We start from the raw sequence: 8414 nt of genomic DNA, 5'->3' as shown, positions 1-8414 counted from the left end.
CTATCTTTGTACACATTTTTTAACAAATTATTTCCTCAAAATGTGTTCCCAACGTCAAGGGGCAGGAGTGAGCTTATAGGGCTCATGACAGATTGGCAAATTGTTCTTGTGAAGGATTACGACAATTTATCACGACCGTAGCCGTATTAACGTGCCTGGGTCCCTTGGAGGCTTGCGGACACTGGATCGTTACCATTTTTATTTCTGCTACCTTTATTGGTAGGTAACGGCAACTTGAAGTGGCTTGAATTCGCATCTCATTTTTCTTAAATTAAATAAAAAGTAAAGGTTGGCCCCAGCTTACACTGACGTTCAACAGCCTATTCAACGTCTCCAAGCTGAAGGTTTCGTTCGCATCCCCAGCTAACAAGTGCAACAGATCTCTTCATTTCCATGCCCCCCCCGACTGCCCCCCACCTCAAAACTGACCCCCCACCCCACCCAGCGATTCCCATCATCCTAAACACAGCCACCCACCTCCCAGGAGCTCAGGCTCAAAACCAGGACCTGCCCCTCCCTCCCCCTCACATTCAACCCTTCAGCAAGTCCTTCTGAGCCCACCTTTACCACGTTCCAAGGCCACCTCCATCACCGCTGCTGCTCCCCGGGTCCAAGCCAGCGCCATCTGGAACCTGGATGACTGCCACAGCCTCCCAACCAGTCTCTCCTTGTCGTCCTTGCCCATAGAGTCTATGCTAAGTGCCGGTCAAAACGATTTTTTTTTTTAAACCTCAAGTCGGATTGTGCCACTCTGTTTAAAACCCTCCAGTGACTTTTCATCATGCTCTGAACAAAATTCAAACTGCTTACCCTCAAAACCCGGCCCCTGCCCACCCGGCTCAACACACTGTGTGCCCCTTCTCCCCTACTGCCCTTGTTCTCTTTCCATCCAGCCTTCTTACCGTTCCTCACAGTTCCACGTTCACTCCCCAGGGCCTTTGCACTTGCGGTTCCCTCTGGCTGAAGTGCTCTCTCCCCTAACATTTTCTCACGGCTGGCTTCTTCTCATTTCTCACATTTGGCTCAAATGCCACCTCCTCAGAGAAGCCTTCCCAGAACACTATCTTAAAGAGCACGGCCCCCCGCCCCCGCCCCCTGTCATGCTGAAGCATAGCACCCCATCTTATTTTCAGCGTGACACTGAAATGCTCGATTATCATGTGCGTTGGTTGACATGGTTTTTATCTGCCCCGCCCCCACCCCTAGTCTGGAAGTTCCACGAGGGCAGGCACCGGCCTCTGTCTGGGTCACCAGTTTATCTTCAGGGCCTAGAATGGTGCCTGGCACGTCGCGGGAACTTCAGAGTGCTAAACCTTAACCTAGGAAAACCTAAAGAGGAACAGTGAGATGCTGAAAAGCAGGCCCGTGTGCCCCTTCAGGCCCTCAGAGCTATCAGTGAGCGAATGTCGTCGAGATCAACCAAGTGTACCTACCAAGTGACGATTCCGTTTGAGACACTTTGGGGGCTACGGCAAGAAGTCGCCCTCGAAGGTCGGAGTCTAGAGAAAAAAAGGAATGAAGACGATTAGCTGGAAGCCGAGGAGAAAACGGTGAGTGGTGAAGCAGAGGATATTTCTGGGTCACCGAGAAGCAGAAGGGGTTCGAACAGCCTTTCGCTTGAAATGAGTGTTCGAATTCCTGGGGATCCGCATCCAGGGGGTTTTGAACGTCCCGGTAACTGCTCCCTTCAAGAGTGTTGGCACACGCGTAGGAACAGCCGGTTGTAGTTGTCACAGGGGCTGGCACAGGGAAGGGCACTGCTGCCACGTGGCAATCTGGGAGTCAGGGGGGCTAGACGTCCTGCGGCGCCCGGACAGACCGACCCAAGGGAGAACGCTCCACCCCAAATGGCAAGGCAGAAATGGCTCGCACCTATTCATCCAGAACACATGGAGTGTCTTCGGGGACTTCTCAATTAATGGGTTTTTTTTTTTTTTTTTTTTTTTGAAGGATGAAGGAGAACGGCAAGGCCAGCCCAAATGCCTCTTTGGGTCCCTAGCACAGCGGGATTCAAAACCCCAGCCCAGAAGAGAGGTTACCACCTCTGGATAGGGCTCAGAGTCTGACCATCAGACCGTCCCCGGTGACACCCACGACATCCCCGTGTGGCACGTTTATTCGCCTTTCACAGAGTCAGCTCTGCTGCGTGTCCAGCAATTCTCTAACTACACAGTAGGACAAGAAGCTAATCCCGAATTAGAATCTTCCCGAGTGGGGGCTTGTCTCCCTCAAGCGGTGGTCTGGGTCAGTGGTCCGGTAGGTCCCAGGACTGGGGGGATGTGCAACACTCAGACCCCCGCTAAAGCAGTTAGCATCTGCCTTCCGCAGGCGAGATGCAGACCAAGCCTTCTGGTGTTTCAAGAGAAACTGGAAATCCTGACTTTTATTGAAATCGTTCAGTTTTTATCTTTTTAAAAATTTTTAAATTTTACTTAAATCCAAGCTAGTTAACATATAGTGTCATAATGCTTTTGGGAGTGGAATTTAGTGATTCGTCACTTACTGTAACACCCAGTGCTCACCCCAACAGGTGCCCTCCTTGATGCCCATCCCCCATTTAGCCCATACCCCCCCACCTCCCCACCAGCAACCCTCAGCTTGTTCTCTGTATTTAAGAGTCTCTTATGGTTTGCTTCCCTCTGTTTTTATCTTATTTTTCCTTCCTTTCCCCTATGTTCATCTGTTTTGTTTCTTAAATTCCACATCTGAGTGAAATCCCATGATATTTCTCTTTCTCTGACTGACTGATTTCCCTTAGCATCATACCCTCTAGTGCCACCTTTCTTTTTAAGTAATCTCTACCCACAACGTGGGGCTCGAACTCACAACCCCGAGATCAAGAGTCACATGCCCCACCGACTGAGCCAGCCAGGTGCCCCAAGATCTTTGGTTTTTTCACTGTTGACCCCTAATTCAATGGCTTTTTAAAATATCGTGCAGGCTGAAGCACACCCATCTAAGGCTGACCCAGGGACAGCCCTTGACTCATGGAAAGCCCATGACTCACGACAGGAGCTAAGATGGCCTCTGCAGACCCCCTCCCCCCAGTGTTACTCCCCCTCAAATCAGTGCCATTCATTCTCTGATATGTATGCTAGCTGGGATTCCCTGGGCACCGGGGCCAGCAGGCTTATTCCACTTGTCACTTTTCTCTGCGCTTAACAGGAGTCGGGGTAAAAAACCCCTTCATGCAATTTACTCCATGCCTCCAGTGACTCCGTGCTTTGAGAGACCCCCCCCGCCCCCCCGCCCAAAAAAGCAGGGCACAGAAAAATGTGACTCCTGGAATGCCATATTCTTTAAAAAGCAACCAAAAGGGGGCGCCTGGGTGGCTCGCTCGCTTAAGCGTCCGACTTGGGCTCAGGTCATGATCTCACGGTTTGTGGGTTCGAGCCCCACATCGGGCTCTCTGCTGTCAGCACAGAGCCCGCTTCGGATCCTCTGCCCCCCCGTCTGCCCCTACCCGCCCCCCCAAAATAAATAAACATTAAAAAAAATAACGTGGGTGGGCACAGGGGCTTCACTTTAAAGTGGGTGGGTTTAGGGGCGCCTGGGTAGCTCAGTCGGTTAAGCCTCGGACTTAGGCTCAGGTCATGATCTCACGGTTTGTCGGTTCGAGCCCCAGCCCCCCACCTTCCCCCGACCCCCATCCTCCCCCACCCCACCCCCACCCCCCTTTGGGCTCTGTGCTGACAGCTCGGAGCCTGAAACGTCCTTCAGATTCTGTCCCGTCTCTCTCTGCCCCTCCCCCACTTGTTCTCTCTCTCTCTCTCTCTCTCTCTCTCTCTCTCTCTCTCAAATAAATAAATAAATAAATAAATAAATAGCTTTAAAAAAAAGAAAGGCACCCGAAAAACCAGAACTTGGGGGATCCCAACTAGATTAGCCCAAGGCGGGAATCTCCTCAGCATGAACGCCCCAGCCGCGCCGCCCAAGTTCACGCTAGGTCAACGGCACGAACTTTGAAAGTTACCTCAGAGGCAGGCGGGCAAACGGCCCCAAATGGGCGCGACCCTCGACACCTTTACCCTCAAACGAGAAAAGACCCCGAGAAACCGAAAAGGCCCCCAAGGCGACCCGCCCCGGCGCTGGGAGCCGCGCCTCAGGGTCGGCCGCTATCAAAAGTGCTCCGGGAACGGCCGCCTTCCGAAAAATCGGCAAAAAGGGCAGGACGCCACACGCAAAGCCGAGGGTCCCCAGGGCCGAGGCTACCCCGTCTCCCCACCCCCCCCCCGCCCCGCCCCGAGTTCGGGGACGGCAGTTTCTCCCACACCTTCGGCCTCCCCACCCCGCTTCTTCCCCTCGCCCCGCCCCCTGCCCCCCGCCCCCCCTTCCCTGTCCCCCTGCCCCCCCCCGCCCCCCCCCCGCCCCCCGTTCCCAGCTCGGGACCCGGTGCTTCGGGCCCTGGGAGGGAGTCCGGCTCTCCCAGTCAGACAGGGGAAGGGATTATCCCACCCGCCGCCCCGGAACACCTCAAGCGACACTCTTGACAAGTCCCTGAAGCCAAAGGGACCCGGTCACCCGCGGGGCCCCGTTAACTGGACGGGGGCGGGGGCGGCAGCGGGGGCAAGGGTGGGGGCGGCCCCGGCCCCCGCCTCGAACAGAAGAGGGCACCTTCGGTTCCCAGAAGCGGGAAGCCGCCGCCGGCGTACCCCGGGAGAGCGCCTCGAGTGACCTCTGCCGGAGCAGCGGCCTGAGGGGGCCCCTGAGCGCCCCCTAGTGCGGCGCCGGGGCCCCGGCGGAGGCGCGGCGCGGTCCAGGGAGAAGGGAGAGGACCAGGGGAAGAGCCCAGGCGCATCTCTGGAAAGCCCGACTCTGTGGGGGCAGGTGGGGCGGCCCGGGCCTCCCGCGCCTCCCCTCCCCAATCTCCACCGAGGGTCCTTCGTGGCCCGGTCGGCGCGGTACCAGAGCTTCCCCCCCCCACCCCACCCCGTCCCCCCCCTCGCCTAGGCCGGGGCGGCCGGCGGGCCCCCCCCTCCGAGAGACGCAGCGGGACGTGGCTGTCTGTCAGCGAGAGCCGCGGAGGGCATTTACCCGGAGCCTGAGGGGCCGCTGCGCCTCCGCTCGGGTCTCCGCTGAGGTAACGGGACCGCCGCCGCCGCCTCTTCCCGGCCGCCGCAGTCGCAACCGCCAACGCTCTCGATCGCTCTCTGCGACTGTGGCCCGCGAGGCCAGCTGTTGAATGGCCGCGTCCAAGCCGGCGACGCACGCGCGCGCCCCGATGCCAACGCCCCGTGCGCCCCCTCGCCCCGCTGCGGCCCTGGCGAGCTCGCCGCGGCTGCTTCCCGACTCCGGGATCCCGGCTCCCGGCAGCGGGCTCGCCCACCCGCCCGTCCGTCCGCCGGCTCTCTCCCTCCGCTTGGTGGGCTCTCGCCTAGCCAATTGAGGGCCCTCGCCGGCTCCGCCCCCTGGCTGCGATCCAACTCGCCCTCAGGACCAATGGCAACGTTGGGCTAGTCCCGCCCCTTCGAATCCCCCGGGGCCAATCGCCTTCTCCTGAGGACTCGTTCAAGTTAACCCCGCCCCTCTCGTGCGGCGGAGCTGCAGCCAAAGTTGATCCCACTGCGCGGTTGCTCCTGACGATTGAGAGGCTTCGCCCGGGCTCCCCCCCCCAACCCCCCAATCCCCCCGCGCCAAGTTCAGTGATTTCAAGGCTGCAACTCACCTGGTCTGCCGACCCCCACGCGACCTATTCTGAATAAGTGAATACTTAAAAAGCTAATGAGAGAGGTACCGTTGTCCATTTCATCCCTGAGCAGGGCCGCTGCGAAATGTACACCGGCCTGGCCACAACTCACACATCACAGGGTCAGCAAGAACCTCGAAGGTCATCCGCTGACTCTATCCCCGCATTGCTGTGTGTCTTGCTTGTGTTTTGTTGTTGTTTGTCCCACGTACAGGGGCTCTGCCCTCCAGGCTGGACAACTTCCAGTGACAAGCACTCACTGGCACCACGGACCGCCACTTGGGTCGCGTGAGACTGAGTGAAACCGGCCCCCTGGTAACTTCTACCCCCTTGAAACCACACAAAGGCAGCTTGGCCCCTCTTCCCACGGGGGTCCAACAATTTGAAGGCAAATCCGGCCCCACAGTTCTTCCAGGCTCTGTTGTTCCAAAGAACGGAGTTCAAGTCTCTCCTTCGAGTTTACGCCAATTCCTTTATAGCTTTCCCAAGTGGAAGGTGGGAAACCGAGTCTCTCTCCCCCCCCCCACCCCCCAACCCCAGGGCACAGACCCTTCTGTACAGAGCAGACCAGGACAGTCACATCCCTTGTCTAGACACTAGATTTTTCTACTCAGAGCTCCCTAAGATGGCATTTGCTTTCTTGACGGCTATATCACAACCAACGAATATTAGATTTACTGTCAACTAACCCCTGGGCTATTTCTCACTGCTGCTGCTATCACAAGGCTCTGTTTTCTACTTGATTAGCTGGTAAATGTCATTGGGTTTTGCTGGGGGTGAGAGGGGAGTGCTAATTTCACTCTTTTCTCTCAGGACCTCTTCACTGGCTCATTCGATACTTAACATCTCTCCATCTGTCTTGCTACCACCGCCAAGCTCAGGCCCTCATCCTGTGTGCACAACTGCCTCCCCACAAGACACCTTACCTCTAGGCTTGTCCCCTCCCGGTGGCCTCCCAATGCTCCTCTCCTCATCCATTTGACACCAGAAGCCACAGTCGTCTCTAAAACACGAAGATAATCCTGTTACCCCACCTGACCTAAAAGCCCACCCCAGCTTCAGATCCTTTCCTACTCCTTTTCCAACCCCCTCCCCTCCACCTTCAATTCCAGGATAAGATCCCAAACCCCCAAATAACATGTGAAACCCTCGGTGATCTGGCCTCACCTGCCCAGCGTCTGTCTCACCTGCACCACAGAGCACTCTATACTTCAGATCCACTGAACTTCCTTCTGTTTCTCAAATGAGCCATGGTCTCCCGACACTTCTATGCCTCTGATACAAAGTCTGGAATAACCTGTCCCCTACCCTCCTAATCCTGACCTACAACACATTGATGTATTTTATTCATTCATTGAACACATATCCTGAGCACCTGCGTGTGTCAAGTATGGGGGAGGGGGTATAACAACGTGATTTCTAAATATTTGATTCGATCCCTTCATCAGGTGCTTCCAGTATAATGATTCTACTTCCATTCACATTGCCACATAGACATCAGGCAGCTATTAGTAATGATTGGACTCCAGATTCATCCAGGCAACTGACATTGGGATTTTCTTCCTTGTGGAGTATCAGCGAATAATATTCAAACTCAGTCCATTAAGGTTGGCATTTCCAAGGCCAGAGGTTACGGCCCTTTTCTTTCATTTCCTTCACCTTAACTTGGAAAAAAAAAAAAAACAACGTAAGATTAAAATATTCTGTATTTGAGAGAGTATGTGCTTATTGTGTGTGTTGAATTCTTTTTGTCTTTTATTTTTCTTTTTTAAGATCAGGATAAATCAGAGGAGCCTTGGTGGCTCAGTCAGTTGAGTGTCGAACTCTTGATTAAACCTCAAGTCATGAGCTCACAGTTCGTGGGTTCAAGCCCAGAGTCAGGCTCTGCCTGACAGAGAAGAGTCTGCTTGGGTTTCTCTCTCTGCCCCTTCCCCACATGTGTGCACACACACTCTCTTTCTCTCAAAATAAACAAACATTTTTTTAAAAGACCAGGGGGGCCCCTGGGTGGCTCAGTCGGTTGAGTGTCCGACTCTTGGTTTTGACTCAGGTCATGATCTCTCAGTTTTGTGAGTCTGAGCCCCATGGCGGGCTCTGTACTGACATCGTGGAGCCCGCTTGGGGTTCTCTCTCTCCCTCTCTCTCTCTGCCCGTACCCCACCCGCACTGCCTCTGTCTCTCTCAAAATAAATAAATAAAAACTTTAAAAAAATAAAAATAAAAAACATCAGAATAAATCAATCCAACACATTGTACACTTTAAAGTTACACAATGTTATATGTCAATTATATCTCAAAAACTTAGATGAACAATTAGATCAAGATAGCAATTTGTAACATACCATAGGCATGAATGTTTCTGGATCTGAAGAGAAAGGACATGAACAGGACTGACTGTATGTTATCAAAAAGAAGCCATTGGAATCATGTAATTACAGAACTTCAGTGTTAGAAGGGACTTTTAAGTTAATTTAATCAAATTTCACCCTAGATGCTAGAAACTACTATGTGGGCAGTTTTTCAGGTTCTTTACAAAGTCCTCAGCTCCTTGGCCTCTGAAAGCAGGCTGTGTTCTTACTGTTCAAATATTGGCTCTGCACGACTAAGGGATTTGAGGGGCACCCAGAATGCTTCTCTGTCCATTTTTTTCCCCCTCTAGGATTAGACGTGTCCTCAGGATCTTCTCTTTCAAAATGCAAATAAAACCTGGGCACCTGGGTGGCTCAGC

The 8414-nt window shown here is 54.1% G+C and overlaps 1 protein-coding gene across 1 annotated transcript in view; it reads right to left on the bottom strand.

The window, feature by feature from the left end:
* The window catches only part of LOC109250775 (A-kinase anchor protein 17B), a 26158-nt gene extending 20806 nt beyond the window's left edge, over window positions 1–5352 (bottom strand). The window contains exons 1-2 of the mRNA XM_053892111.1: window positions 5035–5352; window positions 1434–1499 (exon numbers count right to left, since the gene is read on the bottom strand). The gene's annotated coding sequence lies outside the window, so the exon portion shown is untranslated. The remainder of the gene's footprint in view (window positions 1–1433; window positions 1500–5034) is intronic.
* Between the last annotated feature and the right edge of the window lie 3062 nt (window positions 5353–8414).

Source organism: Panthera pardus, unplaced genomic scaffold (genome assembly GCF_024362965.1).
Source record: "Panthera pardus isolate Hobbes unplaced genomic scaffold, ASM2436296v1 HiC_scaffold_27, whole genome shotgun sequence".
Lineage (NCBI taxonomy): Eukaryota > Metazoa > Chordata > Mammalia > Carnivora > Felidae > Panthera > Panthera pardus.
This window is presented reverse-complemented; position numbering and strand designations above follow the sequence as displayed.